This window comes from Lepus europaeus, chromosome Y, assembly GCF_033115175.1.
Source record: "Lepus europaeus isolate LE1 chromosome Y, mLepTim1.pri, whole genome shotgun sequence".
NCBI lineage: Eukaryota > Metazoa > Chordata > Mammalia > Lagomorpha > Leporidae > Lepus > Lepus europaeus.
In genome coordinates, this window is record NC_084851.1 from 30,801,021 (window position 1) to 30,825,608 (window position 24,588).

The 24,588-nt window shown below is 37.3% G+C and overlaps 1 pseudogene; it reads right to left on the reverse strand.

Annotated features, from left to right (window-relative positions):
• LOC133754209 (nuclear receptor subfamily 2 group C member 2-like) overlaps nt 1–24,588 on the reverse strand; it is an 860,911-nt pseudogene that overhangs the window by 808,281 nt on the left and 28,042 nt on the right.

The window sequence follows — 24,588 nt, forward strand, 5'->3', positions numbered from 1 at the left end:
AGTGGGAGAGGGGAGGGTTGTGGGTGGGAGGGAAGTTATGGGAGGGGGATGCCATTGTAATCCATAAGCTGTACACTGTAAATTTATATTCATTAAATAAAAATTTAAAAAAAGAAGGGAAATTTAAAAACAACACTTGTCGCGGCCAGTGGCCCTGGCCCGACATGAGATGCAGCAGGCTGAGGCTGTCCCTGATCTAATCCTGTTTCCAAGACTTTTCGTCCCATATTCCTGCAGGCAGGATGTGACTTCTGATGAAGCTTTATGATGTTCTTTGCTCTATCTGCAGAGCTTGTACCCTGATCATTGCTACTTTGTAAACTTGCTCTATTCCTGTGCTATGCATGATTGCACACAATGAATGTTATCTGTATGGGGTCTGGGGTATATATCCTTGTCTTTCTGTGTGCTCAGGGCTGGAGACTGAAGGGTTTCCTTAGGGAGACTGCCTCCAGTCCCTCATCGCCGGGCCCCCTACTTTGGTTTGGAACGCGATGAGGCAATAAACGTGGTGATGAATTGACTGAGTGCTGCGTGTTTCCATGTGGTTTGTCAGGTGGCCTCCAACAGCTGGTGCCGTGACTCAGATTCATCTCATCCACAGGCAAGCCTCTAAGAAGGAAGGCTGCGGCAGTAGCAGGCCATAGGGATTACAAGGGAGGCACATAAGCACAAGTAGGGCGTGGCAGACTAGGGCTTGCCCGGGGAGCATCTCCTATTGCCCATGGGGAATATACAGTCACATCTAAATGTGACAAGGATATAAAGGCCTTGTTAAAAAGCGCCCAGGACGCTGGTTGCAGGAGAAAGGAGGGAGCAATTTGCACGTGTAGGACTTAAAAGACAAAAAATTTCTCAGGAGCTCCTCTAAGCCATAATTATGGAAAATGCGCATTTAAACGTGTCAAAGTGTCCAGACTATCCATTCTATTTTTGTATTATGTACTAACTCTACCCTTATTATTGATAGGAATGCTTGGGCAGATTATGCGTGGTTTGCTTTAAAAAAATGTAAATCAAAATATGCCACAAGTAGTTAAGATTGCACAAACCTACAAAAATGTAACAATTACAGATAGTAAGAGGCTATATCATTATGGCTAAATGGTTACCCACCGTGTTCCATCCGCTGAAAAATTTGTTGTCTTATCAAAAAGAGATGTTACAAATATTTACTGAAATCCAAATCACTAATTTCAGAGTAATGCAAAATGTTAGCGCATTTGTTAATTGGACTGTGTGCTCCTCAACATGTCTGTTTAACAAGTAACAATGCCTCAGATCTCCATGCCATGGGATCATCTAGTCAGTTCTCAGGCTATCTGCAGCAGCTTGAGTTGTTGTATTGGAATGGTACTGTTTTTTATGTCCCTGATATGGGTGCCCAAGAAGCTAATTCTCCCTCAGTTATGTTTCAATTTACCCTTAAAACACATTGAGTATTATTGTGTTTGATTACTAAATGTATGCTTGTATGAAAAATTTGTATTGTATTCTTATAATGTGTTAATTATGTCTACCTCTCAATGCAGCCCTAGGGCCAAATGTAAGGACAAATTTTTGGAATAAAGAGGCTTGTATCTAGGTTCAGCTCTGGTGGACAAGTGACTTTGTTGCCAAATGACCTTCTCCTGCTCCTTGGGACCTGGCCAGTTCCCGGGGAGGAGGATAAAGGAATGTTTCTGATAAATAGGTGGGCATGCTTCGTGTCTTGGCTCTCTGGCCAAGATCCGGGACAGGACGCACTGCTTGCCTTAAAGCTTGGCAATGAGCCACCCTTGTCCTTGGGGGCTTTGAGAGGGAGCCAGAACAAGCCTCTACTGCTGCTTCATCCCAGGGGAACACACAGTCAAGCCAAATTTTAAACATGCCTGTAATGATTACTAATAATGTCTGATTCTCAGTATGGATTCTTTTCCGGTGCTTTGTAAAGATTGCCTAGTGATGCCCACAACAATATAAATTCTGCTAAACGTAAGTACAATGTAAACATGAATCAATTGGCTACTATGACTGAGGTGTTCTGTGACAGTTCCTTTGATGAGGGATTAGCAAAATGGATTCACTTAAAAACAGGACATTCAGGACCTGCCACTCTACATGGTTTGTCACTACAAAAATTATCAAGGAGGGCTATGCCCAATAAATAAGGGTGCTATAAATGTGGACAGCAGGGACATGTACAAAAATTGTCCAAAAGTCAAAAATCAAAATAAGGCTCCTCCTGGTATTTTCCCCCAGTGCTAAAGGGAAAGGCATTGGGCCAATATTGTCACTCCAAAACTGATAAAAAAGGTAATTCATTAACAAACAGAGTTCATAAAACTGGAAGCGGGGCCAGCCTCAGGCCCTCCCAACAAAAATCAGTGGACCGTCTTGCTATAGTATCATTAAAGCAATGGAGCCATGTTTATTGCAACATTCTATTAATCTATACTCCTTTACCATCTTTCCTCTAAATAATTTTAGTGTGCACTATAAGGCTTGCAGCGTATTTCTTGCAGATTAAACTAAAAATAACTAAGTCTGTGCACAGCAGACAGCTAAAAAATAATTTACTGTCACAAATTGGTGTAGTCGACAGGATCTGCAAGTATACAAAGCAATGCCTTTCTTTAAAAGGAAAACTAAAGTTGCATGTGTAACCTGTAATGTTCCTGGCTGGAAAGACCCTCAGTTCACCTCTTTGGCAAAGGAATGGGCTCTCTGCTCAGGATTGAGTAAAAATTAAAATGACAATTTACGGAGTGCACAGCCTCCACAAGTTATTAAGGTTTTACAATTGGTAAAATAAAGGGATCCTATCACCAATCAATGAAATACACTTAATCCAATACTGGTATGGGAAATGGACTCCTAAGGGATGGGTTTTTTATGTAGCAAATATGCCTTCACATCGTTAGCCTCTGATAACTTCCGCAATCGGTCCCTGGACTGTGTGGCCCCGATGCTGACATCTGTATTTACAGCGGCGGATAGAGCGCGTCGGCAGCATGCTTCACCTAAAGACTGTAATGGCAACATCATCCTAATAGGACAAAACACTCTCCCTGGCCATGGCTGTACCAGTAGTAAGTGTTCCTGGACTGGCCTTTGGAAATAACCATGGACTGCGAAGGCTTGCATATTCAGTGACAAAACAATCAATCTTACTGCTACTGGACTGTCCAATATAGCCAAAGAATTGGATCAAGTACACTCAGGAGTACTTTTAAACCATGCAGCTAACAATTACTTGATGTTAAAAAATCATATAAGTTGTAAATCTGTAACAGGAAAATGTTGTTTTAACATTACTAACAATGTGCCATATATAGAGTCTGTTATTGATAAACTTAAGAGTAAAATGCAAAACATGTTTATTACTAACCCCCTAACATTTGGAGGGTTTCAATGGATTCATTGGTTATTAATGTTGACTGGAACACTACTGCTTTTCCTACTTGGTATGGGATGTTTTCCTTGTGTTCTGCATTTTATGCTGACTTCACTACAGTCTGTATGAACTGACATTCATCATTATTTGTAATCACAAATAATTAATATTTGGCTGTATGTTTCATCTCTCACCTAATGTTGGGCTGGAATGGTACTCAGAGACAGGTAAGACGCTCAGCATCCTGTACCAACCTAAGACAGGGCTCTAGGCCAAGCTGCCAGAGTTACCAATGACGGGTAAGGACAGAGATGACTGAGGGCAACCTAAGACAGAGGCCATTCTCAATTAAATAAAAAAGGAGGAGATGTAGGCAGCCCATAAACAAGTCATAGACAAGTCAAGGTCAGTCTTGGCTTGTGAAATTCCTAAAAGGAAAAAAGGTCACCTATTCCCATGCTCCAGAAGAATGATCAAACAAGAACGCTCCGAGTGGCAGTTGATCAGCATATCCATTCAGGAATCTTCTTACTAAACCAACGGGTCAACGTTCTCCAGGAAGAACTGAATCTTAGACGGGGATGTGGGGAACCCCCTGCTTGGTTCAATCTGTCACACTTTGCGCTACTCCGTTTACCTGGCATAACTATACTCGTCTTGCTAATTTGTCTCGCTCTTTAGGTGCCACCTTAAACCATACCTGGAATAGTAATTTCACTCGTTTGCTGCGTGAACTACAGCAAGAGATTTGTGTTCTTAACATAACTGGACACAGATATTTGGTCCCCATTCGAAGTCATCGCTACAAAACCCCCCTCCCCTGCAATACAGCAGGTGTTTCTTGGTTTCTTGGACCAGTAGCCAGAGACGGGTAAGTGCCTTGAGGGATGGCATGCAACCTAAGACAGCGGAGGGCTGAGACTGCTCATGCAAGTTGACCCTCTGGCAAAGACAGGTAAGCTGCCACTCCACTCAGGGGCACCTAAGACAGGCGCTGGTCCTTAAGTAATAAAAGGGGGAGCTGTGGGGAGCCGGCCCCCACAACCTCTGTCTTCTGCCTGCCTGTAGACTGATGTGAAGTAATACAACCAAACGTTCCCACCGTTCCAATGTGCGCAAACAGAGAGGCTATCAAAAGGACAGTACATACCCTCTAGGACACTCTAAAACAGGGGGCTGCAGTATGTGATATGCCGTGGAAGCCTCGGTCTCTCTCTTCCTAACTGCCTCATTGACCACTTGCTCCTACACTGTTCTTAGGGTGGACCGGTAGTCAACGACGGGTAAGCACTCGCAGGCTTCTCTAGCAACCTAAGACAGAGGGCAGGACATGCTTCCTATATCCTTGATGACGGGTAAGCAGAGTAAGCGCTGCGGGGCACCTAAGACAGGCACGAGTCCACGCCATTCAGCATTTAACGCGAGGGACTTGTGGGGGATGGATCCTCCCCTGCGGCCCTCTGGACAGTGTAGACACCGGTTACCATAAACACCAGGCCATTCTTGTACAAACAAGAAGGGGGAGATGTCGGGGCCAGTGGCCCTGGCCCGACATGAGATGCAGCAGGCTGAGGCTGTCCCTGATCTAATCCTGTTTCCAAGACTTTTCGTCCCATATTCCTGCAGGCAGGATGTGACTTCTGATGAAGCTTTATGATGTTCTTTGCTCTATCTGCAGAGCTTGTACCTTGATCATTGCTACTTTGTAAACTTGCTCTATTCCTGTGCTATGCATGATTGCACACAATGAATGTTATCTGTATGGGGTCTGGGGTATATATCCTTGTCTTTCTGTGTGCTCAGGGCTGGAGACTGAAGGGTTTCCTTAGGGAGACTGCCTCCAGTCCCTCATCGCCGGGCCCCCTACTTTGGCTTGGAACGCGATGAGGCAATAAACGTGGTGATGAATTGACTGAGTGCTGCGTGTTTCCATGTGGTTTGTCGGGTGGCCTCCGACAAACACTTACAACTACTTTAACTTTAGAAACTAAAGGAATATTTAGAATCCCATATATATCCATAAAAGGTAAGCAACATATTTCCTGGCCTGATAGTGAGGCCATATGGGGACTAAAACAGCAGATGGAAGTTCTATTTCTCTCTGTGTCCTTTCTCCATAACTCTGCCTTAGAAATAAATCAAATAAATGTTTTTAAAATTATAGCCAGTTCCAAGGTTAATATTTGGGGCAATGGTTGCTCCATTTCCTTTTGAAGTTCAGTGATGATGACAATAGATTGTGGGCCCAGATTCACAGCATCTATTCAGTGGACTTCAAGAGAACTGGAGGAGATTCATGGAAGGTCGTATTTGCAGAACCATCTCTAGCGTGATGGCATTGATTTTGTGGGAGATAAAGACAATGAATTCTTTAAGGATATGTGAACCAGGAAAATGAGAACTATAATAGGAATAAAAAGGCCCCATGAGATTCCAAATTAACCGTTTAAGTGCCTATAACAGAGTCCTCCACCTAGTGTCATAATTGAGGCTTTTGTTCAAATAAATATACACCTTAATGAGTTTTAAGATTTTTGAGCTGGTTTCTATCTTTTGAAAGTTATTTATCCAAAAGCAACGCATTTTCTTGAACAAGGCAAAAGTACCTCACCTGCCTTAGCTTATAGTGTTGAGGGCACAGCAATTTTTTTTCAGATTTATTAATTTATTTATTTGAATGTTGGAGTTACACAGAGAGAGAAGGAGAAGCAGAAGCAGAAAGAGAGAGAGAGAAAGGTCTTTCATCTGCTGGTTCACTCCCTAATTGATCACAATGGCCAGAGCTGTGCCGATCCAAAGCCAGGAGCCAGGAGCTTCTTCCAGGTCTTCACAGGGTTGCAGGGGCCCAAGGGCTTGGGCCATCTTCTACTGCTTTCCCAGACCACAGCAGAGAGCAGAATTGGAAGTGGAGCAGACGGGACTCAAATTGGCAGAGGGCACAGCAATTTTACAAAACTACCTTTACCAGTGATTTGAGACTTTTTTGTGGTGCCTTGGTTTCCTTGACCATAATCTCCTAGGATGCCTAGCTTTCTAAGAAGAAATGTCAGCCAGAAATATCCTTGAAGTATTTCTCTTTTTGAGTTTACATTGATACTATAATATCCTTGCTTTAAAATTAAGTAGAATAAATTATTTTGGATTTATGTTTTTGCCACTTATATGTATTTATTTGTAAATTAAATTGATAAATTTCATTTTAGAACTTTTAGAAGTATTTAATAGTATTTTAGAATTATTTTGCAAAATAAATCCTTTGCTTGAAAGTTAATAAATTCTATAAACTTACAAATTTATACTCAGAAAAATTATAATATTATATATAAGATTATGTGAATGACTTTTTCATTTTTATCTTGTCTTTGAATTATTATCTATGTATATCATCATTCTCTAATTTTATGCCATCTCTAGGGCAAGACCAATCTTTTTTTCCAAAATTATTTGAAATGCTGTGGCACAAAGGGATAGATAGAGACATACACACACACCTAGAGAGAGAGAGAGAGAGAGAGAGAGAGAGAGATGTCATCAACTGGTTCAGCACACAAATGCATGCAATGACTGACTCAGTCAGACCAATTCCAGGAGCCTGGGAACACATCTGGGCCACCTCGGTAGGTGTCAGTGGTCCAAGCATTTTGGTCATCTTCTTCTTCCGTCATTACCAGAGAGCTGATTGGAAACAGGTCTGACAGAACTGGAACATGTATTCTGATATGGACTACTGGCAATGCAAATGACAGCTTAGTCCACAGTGCCAAAAGGCAAGTCTGGCATATTTTTCTTTTAATTCTTTTCTACTGAATTCTTTTCTTTTTAAATAGTAAACAAATTTTATGTATTTCATATATACAGATATAGGAACATAGCAATACTTCTCACCCTCCCCACCCTCCTCCATGCTCCCTCCATTTTTCCTCCTCTCTTTTTTATTGGTTTAATTTTAACTGTGAGATTGACAATGACCTGTCCATTCTAGAAATTGTCTAGCTAATTTTCTATTCATAAACTTGCATATGCACTTAGAATCTGTTTACATGCTCATTTTCAGATGACCTTTGCTTATTTTTGAGGAATTTTGATGTAACTAAGATTTTTTTTTGAAATCCCACAATTTGCAATTTTCAATACAAGTGTCTTTATTTTAAGTTTAATATTCACCAGGAATGATGCTATAAGAGAGTTAGAGTGGTTTTGCTTATATTCTTTGTGTGTGTCAATTTGATCAATAATTCTAATCATTCCCCATATAATTGTTTCTCAGTGTTACTGCTCTTACCATTTTTACCCAGTTGTACTCACAGACTCACAGAAATACCAGGATCATTTTATATTGTTATGTGCATTCTATTTTTAATTCTAATTAACCTCTCACTTTGGTGCATCCCGATGTAAATAAAAATTAAACTTCTGCAAAACATGATTAGGTTATTTTACCATTTTCATTCTTGTTAATAATGTCAATAAAATCTGTAAATGAACTAATGAAGTTTTAGTTACACATTTTCTGAAAGTTGGATATAGGATTCATTCATACTTTCAATGATATATGTTCTTCTTATTTCATTTTTTTATTTGTAGACACCAAATTGAAATTGGTATTTAATTTTTCTTTTTTTGTTAAGATTTATTTATTTATTTGAAAGTCAGATTTACATAGAGAGGAGAGGTGGAGAGGCAGAGAGAAAGAGAGAGAGAGAAAGAAAGAGAGAGGTCTTCCTTCTTTTCCATCTGCTAATTCACTCCTTAATTGGCCATCACACCTGGAAAAATTAGTATTGAATTTTTCAATATATTAAATTTATTTATTTTTTGGCATTAAATTTATTTATTTATTTGTTTATTTTTAATACATTAAATTTATACACTGATATGTTTAATTTATTTTAGCAAGTTGCAAGAATGGTTCTCAATTTATGTTCCTACAGCTTTTTATGCTTTGTAAATGAAATTTTAGGGGGTTTTAAAAATATATTTCTTTTATTTCTTTGGAATTCTTGAACACATCTGTAGACATTTCTCTGTTACTCATAGCAATAACAATATAATATTTAATATATCTGAAGCATTCTAGTTTGTGTTTGAGTTAATTTTCATGTGTGACATGAATAATGAATAATCTGCCTTATTCCAATTCTGGCAGAGGGGACTTGGGCTGATTTTCATCTATGATTTTATATGAGATTATCAATGACATGGTAACTATGGATGCTATGCATATTATCTTCTCATTCATCACTTTGCAGAAGTCACTATGTCCTACTGTCATAATGTATGTTGCAGCATCACATATATACCATATTTACACACTATATATTATTTATTATTTATATTATATTATATATATATTACATATTTATCCTAGCCATGCAAAAACATGATTCTGTCATTTTCATTTTAATGAAATTGCTCAATTTCCATAAGATACACTATCAACTTCCATGTACTTTGTTTCTCAGAACTGTGCTTGAGCAGTCTCATGTCCTGTTTCTAATATTTTTTTTTGAACCTTTAAAAGCTAACTTTTGGAATTTTCCAAATGGTAAATTCAGACCTTTTTAGATTATGAGTATTATTTTAAGCTGTGTGATGCTTTCCTTATCTCAGGTCTTCTAATCTTTCTGTATTTTTTAATGTAAATTTGCAGTTATTTTTCCCATGTCTTCTAAATATGCTTAGATTTAATTTTTATTACTATAATATTGTTCATTTCTATTTCCAGAAATCATAATATATTGTGCATTATAATTCAACACATTAGTGTGACTTTCATTTTATTTTTGAATTTATTCTAATAACCATACTTTTTTATATTTATTAACAGCATGGCTTATGCCAATCTTAGGACAAATTACCTGTGGCCACGTTGGTGTACTTTATCTTTCTAATGTTATCAACTTTCTCTATATTCTGCCACTTATATTACACTGTTCAAGATCAACATTGCACAGAGTCATCTAGCATCAGTGTCATCTTTCTCCTTTGCAGGTCATATAGATGTTATGATTGTGGACTCTTGGATCTCTGCATTGACCTTTGATTTTGGAAACTATATAACAAGTTTTATTTGTGTTATATTTCAAATATATTCGGTTAATGTACTTAAAATATTTTTATTTAAGCTGTCGGCCAACTGTATTTTCTTTTGTAATTACATGAGTAAGTCTCTTTATCACAAAATGCATGAATACTTTGTCACTTATGCTCTTGCTACAGGAGTATTAACTTCCACTCAATATCAAAATGCATGTATAGTCCTGAAAATACGTGTCTTCCTAGTCAGCATGCTTATGTTGAAGTTATGAAATTTCCCATATTCCTTTCAGTTGTCTAACTCCTTCCATGATTGCTGCTTTGGAAAATTGTGCAACAATGGAGATTTTGAGATGTTCAATTTAGTGCATTCTCTCTCTCTCTTTCTATATATATATATATATATATATATATATATATATATATATATATGTGTGTGTGTGTGTGTGTACACATATATGTATATATACATATATTTTTATATTCATATAATATATACATGTTATATAATATATACATATATACAAACATGTATGTATATATGTGTATAATGTATGTATATTATATATACATATATATTTATATATACATAATATGCACTTTACACATTTTGAAGATTTATTTACTTGAAAGATTGAGTTACAGAGAGGAAGAGATAGAGAGAGAGAGAGTCTTCCATCTGCCTGTTCACTTCCCAGTTGGCATTAATGGCCATAGAGCCAGGAACTTCTTCCAGGTCTCCCACGCGTGTGCAGGGGCCCAAGGCTTTGAGCCATCTTCTATTGCTTTCTTAGGCCATAGCAGAGAGCTAGATTGGAAGTGGAGCAGCCAAGATTCAAATGAGCAGTGGCTTTACCTGCTATGCCACAGTGCAGGCCCCTTTACACTTTCAAGGACACATATTTTCTTCAAAGGTTGCTTTATTTTCAGATACTCCAAATTGGTCATTCGTTTTTTTTTTTTTTATTAAATTTTTTTTTAATTAAACTTTTATTTAATGAATATAAATTTCCAAAGTATAGCTTATGGGTTACAATGGCTTCCCCCCTCCCATAACTTCCCTCCCGCCCGCTACCCTCCCCTTTCCCGCTCCCTTTCCCCTTCCATTCATGTAAAGATTCATTTTCAATTCTCTTTGTATACAGAAGATCAGTTTAGTATATATTAGGTAAAGATTTCAACATTTTGCCCATATAGCAACATCAAGTGAAAAAACTACCATTGGATTACTAATTATAGCATTAAATAGCAATGTACAGCACATTAAAGACAGAGATCCTACATAATTTTTTTTTCAAATTAATTAATTTTCTATGCCATTTCCATTTTAACACCAGGTTGTTTTTTTTTTTTTCATTTCCAATTCTCTTTATATACAGAAGATCACTTCAGTATATAATTAGCAAAGACCTCATCAGTCTGCGCCCACACAGAAACGCAAAGTATAAAAATACCGTTTCAGTACCAGTCATAGCATCACTTGGCTTTAGACGACACATTAGGGACAGATCCCACATGGGGTGTAAGTACACAGTGACTCCTGTTGCTGATTTAACAATTTGACACTCCTGTTCATGGCGTCAGTAATCTCCCTAGGCTCTAGTCATGAGTTGCCAGGGCTATGGAAGCCTTTAGAGTTCGCTGACTTTGATCTTATTCCGATAGGGTCATAGTCAAAGTGGAGGTTCTCTCCTCCCTTCGGAGAAGGGTACCTCCTTCTTTGATGGCCCCGTTCTTTCCACTGGGATCTCACTCACAGAGATCATTCATTTAGGTCTTTTTTTTTTTTTCCATGATATCTTGCCCATACCTTAAATTGAGGTGCTCTTATCTTAGCTTCAAGATTAGTTATTTAAACTGGATAAGACTTTCTGGATTTAAGCACCTGCAATTTTTTTGTATTTTTCAATGTAAGTTTATGACTATTTTTACCTCTATCCATTACCTCTGCTTGTGACCCTATTTCTGCTTCTAATAAATTTTCCATTAGTAGACCAAACAGTCAAAATACAATGAATATTTTTTATGTTGTATTTGAGTTTGCTATTTCCATCTGAGTACATGGAAAATAATCTAGTTCATGCCAATTCTAGCACATGAAATTTCAGACTACTTTGCCTTGCCTGATTGTTGTTAAAGTATCGTCTGTGTAGATTCTGGAAATGTCCAAGCAAATTTTATGTTCATAGTATCCAAGCACATTCTAGAGCTAATTTTTAGAATTAATGTATTTTAATGTCATGGAATTTGAATTCAACTTTTCACTTTGGAAATTGAGGTTAATTTTGTTTGATCTTTGAATAATGTCAGTTGTTTTACTTGTGGATTTGACTTTCTTTTTACAATGACATACTTTGAGTTTATTTTATAATCATAAGCTTAACCATAGGGCAATCCCAGCCATGTGAATGTCATTGTGAGATCATCATCACTCCCAACATTCTATAGGTGTCCTGGAAACTTTCTGGTACACAGTGTCTCAGAGTCATCTTAATCAGTGGTTATCATTTTCTCTCCTCAACGTAATGCACACATTACATATATTTGTAAAAATAATATACATAAAGCCATATGTATGTATTTCTTAATTTTTATAGTACTCTGAATCATAGTTTTTTTGATGATTCAAATTTTCTTCTAGATCTAGATACTAGTACATATTATGACAATTTGACAATTATGTAAGGGAAAGGATCTTGACCTGGTTTTTAACCCTACAGTTTAATTTCTGGTTTATTTAATTTTAGAGATTGTTAGACAGGTGAACATAAGCAGGGTATGAGCTATAATATGATTTTTGATATGTTTTATTTACTTTACTGTAATGACATGGGATTGCATTATTATGGGACTCTGAACAATACGATTCCAATGAAAAGTAAGTTATACAAATTTTGAATGTGTAGCTCTAGATATGAATATATTCACCTTTTATGTTTTCTGGTTATTGGCATAGTTTTGTTTTATTTCCATACTTTTTTCTTATTTTCTATTTATAATTTATATGTAATGGGTTATTATTTACAAAAATCCCTTATATGTTCTTGTCACATTTTTTAATTGTTATTTTCAAGTAACTGAATTCACAGTAATGCAATTATAATTTATATTGTAACAAGTATACCTCATTTGTATATTTTGTTTTATTTTTGAGCTTATTCTTCTCACATGTGTATATGAAAAGTAACCCAATGGAAGCCTATCCTAGGACTAAACCTATTAGTATGTTGCTTGGCTTTTAACATTGAAAGGCTAACAGCTTACTCAAAATTTTGTTAGTTTTCTTGGCCAGTTTTATTTTTATGGTTCATCAAAAGCACTTCTAGCCCATATTATTATTCTGCCTTTCCAGATTATATATTTTTAATTTTTGCTGGTTTACATGAGTGTAAGTAAATCATTGGTTCTTGATTTCTTCAAAGTGTAGATGTAAATATATGTTTCATTTAAGATATTTTTTATAAAAGGTATAGGGTTTTCATTCTCTTTGCTTTTTATTTCAGTTCTCAAGTTAAGTGCACATTTAATAGATGTTGATTCACCCAATTCTCTTGTATATGTTGTCATGCTATTATTGCTCCTGCATTATTGATCACTGCTACTTCCAGTAACTAGAATATAGGTGATATAAAAACATGCATTTCTAAGTTGTGCAGTGCTTTAGTTATTGTCTTTTAATTGATTATTGTGACCTGTTCATATCATCAACACCCTATTATAAGCAGGTCTACTACTATAGTTAGGGCCATTTTTGCTGTTTTTTGTGACATCAACAAGGGAAAATTATCTGAATTCTTTTGCATCTATTTCATGTCCCCAAATTTTCAAAGCCTTCTTGACCCACCAATCTCAATTTGCAGGGGGATTTTCTGGTCTTTCAGAGGACTATAAATTTTTGAACTTCCTAAGTATATCTGTAAATAGAAATATCTTTCCTTGAGATTTGCATGATTTCTAAGATCTTTGTATTATTTTTATTCATTTATCCTTATTTCACATGGGAAATAAGGATTTCCTTCAATTTTGTTATCACTTTGTTTCTCTCCTACAAAATAACAGTTCTACTAACAGTAATCACCCTGGAATTTATACTCTACTATTAGAAATATTTTAATCTTTGCTTTGGGTTGGAATTTATGAATATTGCCCAATTATGTCATCAAATAATGTACCAGTGGTAGCACTGTGAATATTTGAATAAATTTGTTCAATTTTTAATTGTGTTGTCAATTCCCTCAACATTCAGAAAGTAACAACTACTTTTTATATTCAAAATTTCTCAGAGCCATCTACATCTGGGGTATTATTTTACTCTTTCAAGGACTTTTATTTTTTACTCTATGGATTTTTATGGAAAAATATATTCCATTGTTGTAAAATTTTTAATAGTATACTTCTAAATTCAGGATTTGTTCCTTTAAGATCTTTATTTAAACTTTTATTTAATGAATATAAATTTCCAAAGTACAGCTTATGGATTACAATAGCTTCCTCACCCCCATAACTTCCCTCCCACCCACAACCCTCCCCTTTCCCGCTCCCTCTTCCCTTCCATTTACATCAAGATTCATTTTCAATTCTCCTTATATATAGAAGATCACTTTAGTATATATTAAGTAAAGATTTCAACAGTTTGCACCCACATAGAAACAAAAAGTGAAAAATACTGTTGGAGTACTAGTTATAGCATTAAATCAAAATGTACAGCACATTAAGGACAGAGATCCTACATGAGGAGTAAGTGCACAATGACTCCTGTTGTTGACTAACAAATTGACACTCTTGTTTATGGCATCAGTAATCACCCTAGGCTCTTGTCATGAGTTGCCAAGGCTATGGAAGCCTTTTGAGTTCACCAATTCCTTTACATAGCCAGGTGTCCTGTAATTAGGTACTTATACATTTATTATAGTCACATTTTCCTGTTGAATTTATTCCTTAATCATTAGATAGTACACTTCTTTGTCATTTTTAACTTTTTATGTTAAAGTCTATTTTGTCTGATATTAGAATAGCTCTACCAACTCTTTTGGTTTCTGTTAGCATGAAATATCTTTCTCCATATTTTCACTTTCAGTCTGTATGTATCAACTTGGTGAGATATGTTTCTTCTAGGCAGAAACTGGTTTTGTTTTTAATCCATTAAGTCAGTCTGTATCTTTCAACTGGAGAGTTGAGGCTATCTTCAATCAAGGTTACTATTGACAGATAATGACTTGTCACTGCCATTTTCCCATAAATATTTATATTGTTTACTTTGGATTCCCTTTGTACTTTCACGGAGATATTTTCTGCCTTCACTTTCTTTCACAGTAATGACCATGTTTTTGTGTTTCTATGTGTAGGACATACTTGATCATCTTTTATTAAGGCTGGGCAAGTTGTGAGAAATTTCCTTCAATTTCTGTTTGTTATGGAAGGTCTTTATGTCATCTTCATTCATAAATAAGAGCATTGAGGGTACAATAGTCTTGGTTGACTTTTTTTTCTCTTAAGACTTGGCATATATCTTGCCATTCTTTCTTAGACTTTAGGGTTTCTGATGAAAAGTCAACTATGTACTGAAGTCTTTAAGCATCTTTTGCAGGGCTGGATGAGTGGCGACAAATTCTTTCAATTTCTGTTTTCTGTGAAAGGTCTTTATTTCACATTCATTCACAAATGAGAGCTTTGCAGGATATAATATTCTGGGCTGGCAGTTTTTCTCTCTTAGTACCTGGGCTATATCTCGCCATTCTCTCCTAGCTTGTAGGGTTTCTGATGAGAAGTCAGCTGTGAGACTAATTGGAGATCCTCTGAGAGTAATCTGATGTTTCTCTCTTGAGCATTTTAGAATCTTTTCTTTATGTTTCACTGTGGTGAGTTTGATTACATCATGTCATGGTGAGGATCTCTTTTGATCATGTTTATTAGGGGTTCTATGAGCTTCCTGTACTAGGATGTCTCTGTCCTTCTCCAAACCTGGGAAATTTTCTGCTAGTATCTCACTAAAAAGGCCATCTAATCCTTTCTCCCTCTCCATGCCTTCAGGAACTCCTAGAACCTGAATGTTGGGTTTTTTAAGAGTATCCTGTAGATTCCTGACAGAATTTTTTGGATTTCTGATTTCTTCTTCTTTTCTTTCATTTGACTGTTTCCTTTCCTGTTCTCTGTCTTCTAATTCCGATATTCTCTCTTCTGATAACAGCACAACATACCAAAACCTATGCGGTACAACAAAAGCAGTGTTAAGAGGAAAGTGTATATCAATAGGTGCCTACATCAAGAAATTGGAAAGGCACCAAATAGATGAGCTTTCAAGTCATCTCAAGGATCTAGAAAATCTGCAGCAAACCAAACCCAAACCCAGTAGGAGAAGAGAAATAATTAAAATCAAAGAAGAAATCAACAGGATTGAATCAAAAAAAAAAAAAACATTACAAAAAATCAGCCAAAGGAAGAGCTGGTTTCTTTTAAAAAATAAACAAAATTGACACCCCATTGGCCCAACTCACTAAAAAAAGAAGAGAAAAGACCCAAATCAATAGGATCAGAGATGAAAAGGGAAACGTAACAACAAACCACAGAAATAAAAAGAATCATCAGAAATTACTACAAGGACTTGTATGCCAGCAAACAGGGAAATCTATCAGAAATGGACAGATTCTTGGACACATACAACCTACCTAAATTGAGCCAGGAAGACATAGAAAACCTAAACAGACCCATAAATGACACAGAAATTGAATCAGTAATAAAGGCCCTCCCAACAAAGAAAAGCCCAGGACCAGATGGATTCACTGCTGAGTTCTACCAGACATTTAGAGAAGAACTAACTCAAATTCTTCTCAAACTATTCAAAACAATCGAAAAAGAGGGAATCCTCCCAAACTGTTTCTATGAAGCCAGCATCACCTTAATTCCTAAGCCAGAAAAAGATGCAGCATTGAAAGAGAATTATAGACCAATATCCCTGATGAACATAGATGCAAAAATCCTCAATAAAATTCTGGCCAATAGAATGCAACAACACATCAGAAAGATCATCCACCCAGACCAAGTGGGATTATTCCTAGTATGCAGGGATGGATCAACATGCACAAAACAATCAACGTAATACACTACATTAACAGACTGCAAAAGAAAAACCATACGATTTTCTGAATAGATGCAGAGAAAGCATTTGATAAAATACAACACCCTTTCTTGATGAAAACTCTAAGCAAACTGGGTATGGAAAGAATATTCCTCAATACAATCAAAGCAATATATGAAAAACCCACGGCCAACATCCTATTGAATGGGGAAAAGTTGGAAGCATTTCCGCTGAGGTCTGGTACCAGACAGGGATGCCCACTCTCACCACTGATATTCAATATAGTTCTGGAAGTTTTGGCCAGAGCTATTAGGCAAGAAAAAGAAATTAAAGGGATACAAATTGGTAAGGAAGAACTCAAACTATCCCTCTTTGCAGATGATGTAATTCTTTATTTAGGGGACCCAAAGAACTCTACTAAGAGACTACTGGAACTCATCGAAGAGTTTGGCAAAGTAGCAGGATATAAAAGCAATGCACAAAAATCAACAGCCTTTGTATACACAGGCAATGCCATGGCTGAGGAAGAACTTCTAAGATCAATCCCATTCACAATAGCTACAAAAACAATCAAATACCTTGGAATAAACTTAACCAAGGATGTTAAAAATCTCTACTATGAAAACTACAAAACCTTAAAGAAAGAAATAGAAGAGGATACCAACAAATGGAGAAATCTTCCATGCTCATGGATTGGAAGAATCAATATAATCAAAATGTCTATTCTCCCAAAAGGAATTTATACATTCAATGCAATACCAATCAAGATACCAAAGACATTCTTCTCAGATCTGGAAAAAATGATGCTGAAATTCATATGGAGACACAGAAGACCTCGAATAGCCAAAGCAATCTTGTACAACAAAAACAAAGCTGGTGGCATCACAATACCAGATTTCAGGACATACTACAGGGCAGTTGTTATCAAAACAGCATGGTACTGGTACAGAAACAGATGGATAGACCAATGGAACAGAATAGAAACACCAGAAATCAATCCAAACATCTACAGCCAATTTATAGTTGATCAAAGATTCAAAACTAATCCCTGGAATAAGGACAGCGTATTCAATAAATGGTGCTGGGAAAATTGGATTTCCACATGTAGAAGCTTGAAGCAAGACCCCTACCTTTCACCTTACACAAAAATTCACTCAACATGGATTAAAGACTTAAATCTATGACCTGAAACCATCAAATTATTAGAGAGCATTGGAGAAACCCTGCAAGATATAGGTACAGGCAAAGACTTCTTGGAAAAGACCCCAGAAGCACAGGAAGTCAAAACCAAAATTAACATTTGGGGTTGCATCAAATTGAGAAGTTTCTGTATTTCAAAAGAAACAGTCAGGAAATTGAAGAGGCAACCAACAGAATTGGAAAAAATATTTGCAAACTATACTACAGATAAAGGGTTGATAACCAGAATCTACAAAGAAATCAAGAAAATCCACAACAACATTACAAACTACCCACTGAAGAGATGGGCCAAGGACCTCAATAGACATATTTCCAAAGAGGAATTCCAAATGGCCAACAGACACATGAAAAAATGTTCAGGATCACTAGCAATCAGAGAAATGCAAATCAAAACCACAATGAGGTTTCACCTCACCCCAGTGAGAATGGCTCACATTCAGAAATCTACCAACAACAGATGCTGGAGAGGATGTGGGGAAAAGGGATACTAACCCACTGTTGGTGGGAATGCATACTGGTGAAGCCACTATGGAAGTCAGTCTGGAGATTCCTCAGAAACCTGAACATAACCCTACCATACAACCCAGCCATCCCACTCCTTGGAATTTACCCAAAGGAAATTCATTTGGCTAATAAAAAAGCCATCTGCACATTAATGTTTATTGCAGCTCAATTCACAATAGCTAAGACCTGGAACCAACCCAAATGCCCATCAACAGTAGACTGGATAAAGAAATTATGGGACATGTACTCCATAGAATACTATACAGCCGTAAGAAACAATGAAACCCAGGCATTTGCAACAAGATGGAGGAATTTGGAAAACATCATGCTGAGTGAATTAAGCCAGTCCCAAAGAGACAAATTTCATTTGTTTTCCCTGATCGGCGACAACTGAACACCAAAGGGGAAACCTGTTGAAGTAAAATGGACACTATAAGAAACAATGACCTGATCAGCTCTTGTCCTGGCTCTAGATGTACAATGTAATACTTTATCCTTTTTAGTATTTGTTGTTGTTGTTGTTCTAGTACTAGTGGTTGAACTCTGTGATTAACACACATTTATTCTTAGGTGTTTAAATTTTAACTGAAAACTTATCCCTGTTAAATATAAGAGTGGAAATAAGAGAGGGAGGAGATGTACAATTTAGGAAATGCACAATCTGACTTTCCGCAAATGATGGATTAGAAATGTACCAGGGGATTACAATACAATCCCATCAAGGTGGCATGTACCAATGCCATCTCACTAGTCCAAGTGATTAATTTCAGTTCACATTCGATGGCCTGGATAGGTCTAAGAATCAAAGGGATCACACAAACAAGACAAGTGTCCGCTAATACTAACTGGTAGAATCAAAAAGGGAGAGAAAGCTCCAACATGGGAAATGGGATACACAGCAGACTCATAGAATGGCAGGCGTCCTAAACAACACTCTGGCCTCAGAATCAGCCCTTAAGGCATTCGGATCTGGCTGAAGAGCCCATGAGAGTATTTTAGGCATGGAAAGCCAAGACACCATGGTAAAGAAAAAAAAAAGAAGAAGACCTAAATGAAAGATCTCTGTGAGTGAGATCCCAGTGGAAAGAACAGGGCCATCAAAGAATGAAGTACCTTTCTCTGAAGGGAGGAGAGAACTTCCACTTTGACTATGACCCTATCGGAATAACATCAAAGTCAGCGAACTCTAAAGGCTTCCATAGCCCTGGCAACTCATGACTAGAACCTAGGGAGATTACTGATGCCGTGAACAGGAGTGTCAAATTGTTAAGTCAGCAACAGGAGTCACTCTGTACTTATATCCCATGTGGGATCTGTCCTTAATGTGCTGTCTAATGTGAAGTGATTCTATAGTACTGAAACAGTATTTTTACACTTTGTGTTTCTGTGTGTGTACAAACTGATGTGATCTTTACTAATTATATACTGAATCGATCTTCTGTATATAAAGATAATTGGAAATGAAATAAAAAAAAACCCTGTTGTTATATTGGAAATGGCATAGAAAATTAATTAATTTTTTTTAAAAATATTTATGTAGTATCTCTGTCTTTAATGTGCTGTACACTCTTATTTAATGCTATAACTAGCACTCCAACAGTATTTTTTCACTTTGTGTTGCTATATGGTGGCAAACTGTTGAAATTTTACCTAATATATACTGAACTGATCTTCTGTATATAAAGAGAATTGAAAATGAATCATGATGTGATTGGAAGGGCAGAGGGAGTGGGAAAGGGGAGGGTTGCAGGTGGGAGGGAAGTTTTGGGAGGGGGAAGCCATTGTAACCCATAAGCTGTACTTTGGAAATTTATATTCATTAAATAAAAGTTAATTAAAAGAAAAAGAAAAGTCAGCTATGAATCTATGAATCTAAGCTGAAGTTAATCTGGAGTTTCTATCATGTACAATTTAGAATATTTATGTTTTACTGTGGAGAGTTTTACTACAATGTGTCATGAAGATCTTTTCTTCTTTTGTCTATTAGAAGCTTTATGTGCTTCACATACTTGATGCTACTTTCTTTCTCCAAATTAGGGAAGTTTTCTGTAATTATTTCTCTAAAAATGCCTTCTAAATCCATTCTCTTTCCACTGCTTCAGGAATACTTAAGAGCTGTATATTGGGTCATTTCATAGAATCTCATAAAACTCCACACTGTTTTTTTTTAATTTTTCTAATTTATTTTCTTCTCTATTTTTCGTCTTACTATAAAAATCCATTGAGTTGTCATCTAACATGTGTGTTATTTCTTCTGCCTCACTGAATCTGTTGTTAAGGCTTCCTACCATGTTTTTAATTTGAACTATTGATTCTTTATTTCTAATATGTCATTTTTATTTCTCTTATAATATCAATGTCATCAGAAAATATTCATGTCATATATGGATTTCTTTAATTCATGGATTTACTTCTGATTACTTCTAAGTAATCCTACAATCAATGTTTTGAATTCCATTTCAGGCATTTCTTCAATCTCTTCATCTTCATATTCTGGTATTGAAGTGTTGTGTTCTTTTGTGGGCAAGATGTTGTCTTCCCTATTCTTGTTTCCTGAATTGTTACATTTTTTAGGCAATTTTGGAGATACGTGATATTTATTAGTTATTTGTCCCTGTGATGGATTTTATCTTGGAATATGTCTCTGTGGCTTAGTGCAGTATCTGCTCTTTTGGTGAATATCCAGAGATAGTTCTGTTTAGTGCTCCAAGTTGAAGGAAGTGTCCACATTGACACCCAATTTGTCTGTGTTAAATATCTTTTTTTTTATCAGAGGGGAGGTTTGATCAGCTCTATTAGTGTAGTTCATGCTCACCTCCTCTCCTCCAAAGAGACCAATGCTTAGGTGCTAGCCACAGTTGCTACACTATTCATCTATGCTGTTGTAAGAACAGTACAAAGGATCTGTACAGTCCTTGGTGTGATCATGGATCCTGCAGCAGTGACCCTCACCAGAGAATCAGGGAGCCAAGAGCATGTGGAGCCATCTACAATGACTGCCCAAAGACCAAGCCACACTCTGTGCCCTCCAATGCAGCCACAATGTTTTCACAGCCCCAGAAAACAGTTATGAACACCAGCACCCTGTCAATTCTCCCAGTAGACTTAAGTGATTCCTCTTAGCTGGTTGCTGGGCACACAGACACAAGCTGGTACAGCCATTACATATGCCCAAAATGGTGCCTGCTCTTTCTCAGCTAGTTACAGGATGCCAGTGCCTAGTGGACAGAGCAAGACAAATGTGGTCATTTTTCCCCTCCAGGTTGGAAGGTACACTGTACCCCACAGGGCTCCAACCCAGATCAGACCAGGCTCTTCCCACAGCTTTATTGCCAATGGCTTGGGCTGCTGCAGTCTGGTCTTGCCTCACTCTCCAAACTGATGCTGAGGCTCTTGGCTGCTGGATTCACGATTCATGTGCATCCACACACTCCACAGAGGTCCACAGTGTCCCTCTAATTTGGTTCAAAGTCTCTTACCTGAGATTGCACTCTCTTTACTATTTTTCAACTGTCTTCCCTTAGACTAGAGCAGTAATCTCACTCCCTATTCCTTTTAATAAATATTTTTAATGGGGCCAATGCTGTGGAATAGCAGATTAACCTGCCACCTGCAGTGCCGGCATCCCCTATGGGCACCAGTTTGTGTACTGGCTGCTCCACTCCAGATCCAGCTCTTTGCTATAGCCTGGGGAAGCAGTGGAAGATGGCCCAAGTCCTTGGGCCCCTGCACCCATGTGGGATATCTATAAGAAGCTCATGGATCCTGTCTTTGGATCAGTCCAGCTCCAGCCATTCTAGCCAGTTGAGAAATGAGCCAATTGATGGAAGACCTCTCTCTCTCTCTCTCTCTCTCTCCCTCTCTCTCTCTCTCTCTCTCACTCTCCTTCTCTTTCTGTGTAACTCTTTAAAATAAATAAATAAATCTTTAAAAAATTCATACCATAGCTCTGCATAGAATTATTACAAACTCATTAATATAACAAGAAGATGTTTAAAGGACTAAACAAGCTGAAGTAAGCATTCATAATGGAAAAGAAAAATTAAGAATGTAGAGCTGATATTTTTGAAAAAAACAATGAATGTGAAGTAACGCTATAAGATGTATCATTGAAATTAATAGAAAATACACAAATGAATAAAATTCCCCCAAGTGTGTACTAGAATTTGGTGTGAATATTGGTGGGATTTCAGATTGATGAAGATAGATTACAATAAATCTTATGGGAAATGAGGTTGTCACTGGGGGAGAGGGGAGTGTTAATGCACACATCCAGGCAAGGTAACCAAACATAGAAGAACTTGAATAAATCACTAAATATTATATTTCAGTAAGACAAATCCATTTAAAATGTGGCAGTAAGCCCAAGAAACTCAAAGCCAAAACTGAAATATTTAAATACACAGAAGTAAACATATTAACACAAAATGCATTATAAGAAATGTTTTAAAAATTTCTGAGGTATGGGGGCTGGCATTGTGGCATAATGAGATAAACTTCCTCCTAGGGTGCCAGCATCCCATATGGGTGCCACTTTGTGTCCCAGTTTTTTATCTTGCAATCCAGCTCTCTGCTATGCCCAGAAAAGTAGTAGATGACCTAAGTTCATGGGCCTCTGTACCCACATGGAAGACCCAGGAGAAGCTCCTGGACCCAGACTTCATATCATCCCAGCTCCAGCCTATGTGGCTATTTGGGACTGAACCAAAAGAAGGAAGACCTTCCTCTCTGTCTCTCCCTTTCTCTGACTGTAACTCTATCTTTCAAATATATAAATAAAACTTTAAAAAATTATAAGATATGAATCATAGGGTTTTTACTTTAGGTAATGTGTTTTTACTTTAGGTAATTACTCCATTGCATAATGAACTTCTACAAATCAATAGAACAAAACCTAATAACTAAACAAAAAATGGACAAAAATATGTATGGATTGTTCTTAAAAAAGGACAAGTGAGTTTATGTATATGAATAGAAATGCAACCTCATTGGCATAAATTAACAAAAACAACCCTGAAATCATCATTTTACCTATCAGATTGGCAAGATTCCTAAAAGTATGAGAAGGCTATATTGGCCAGGCTTACTGGAAAAACAAACCATCACATATATTACCAGAGAATTGGACCCAGATCCAATGATCATGACATCTACAAAAGGCAATAAGATGGGGCCAGTGCTGTGGCATAATAGGCTAAACCTCCACTTGAGGTGTCAGCATCCCATATGGGCACTAGTTCATGACCCAGATGCTCTTCTTCTGATCCACCTGTCTGCTTATGGCCTGGGAAAGCAGTGGAAGATGGTGGAAGTGCTTGAGCCCCTTTACACATGTGGGAGACTCAGAAGATGCTCCAGGTTCCTGGCTTCAGTTCAGCCCTGCTCTGGTTGTTGCTTCATTTGGGGAGTGAAGCAGCAGATGGAGGGCTTCCCTTTGTGTCTCACCTTCCCTTCTGTAACTCTGCTACTCAAATAAATAAATACATCTTTTTAAAAAATAAGACAGTATTTATCAAAATTATGAGTTCTTATAGTCTTTAATTCAGTAATTCTAGTTGTAGTAGTTTAATCTAGAGGTTTACCTTCACCTATGTAAATGAACGTATTTCACTGATATCTATTACAGCATGTATTGTTACAAAAATAAAATTTGGAATAAGGAACCAGTTAAGAAAACTAAGGAACATCTGTATTATAAACCATGGGTCCAAAAATAATGGGGAAGTGATTTAGGTAATGATATGATTGTCTCAGAGAGGGGGCACCATTCATGAGGAAGACACAATTTAGCAATCAATTAATCTATAATCTATAAATTTAATGTAGTTCTTTTATTTATTTATTTATTTACTTACTTACTTACTTATTTATTTTGACAGGCAGAGTGGATAGTGAGAGAGAGAGACAGAGTGAAAGGTCTTCCTTTGCCATTGGTTCACCCTCCAAGGGCTGTCATGGCTGGCGCGCAGCAGCCAGCAGACCACATTGATCTGAAGCCAGGAGCCAGGTGCTTCTCCTGGTCTCCCATTGGGTGCAGGGCCCAAGCACTTGGGCCATCCTCCACTGCACTCCCTGGCCACAGCAGAGAGCTGGCCTGGAAGAGGGACAACCAGGACAGAATCCAGCTCCCCGACCGGGACTAGAACCCCGTGTGCCGGCGCTGCAAGGTGGAGGATTAGCCTATTGAGCCGCGGCGCCGGCCTAATGTAATTCTTAATCTCAAAAAGATTTTCTAAAGATCTTGACAAGCCAAACAAATGTGCAAAACTCCAGGATGGAAAGAATAAGGAGAGGTGTACAGCCCTACAAACCTTGTTCTATTATCACTCAAAAACTTGAGCCCTGTGGTATATTTCAGGGAATAAGAACTCTTTCTTAAGGCAGAATAGGATATTGA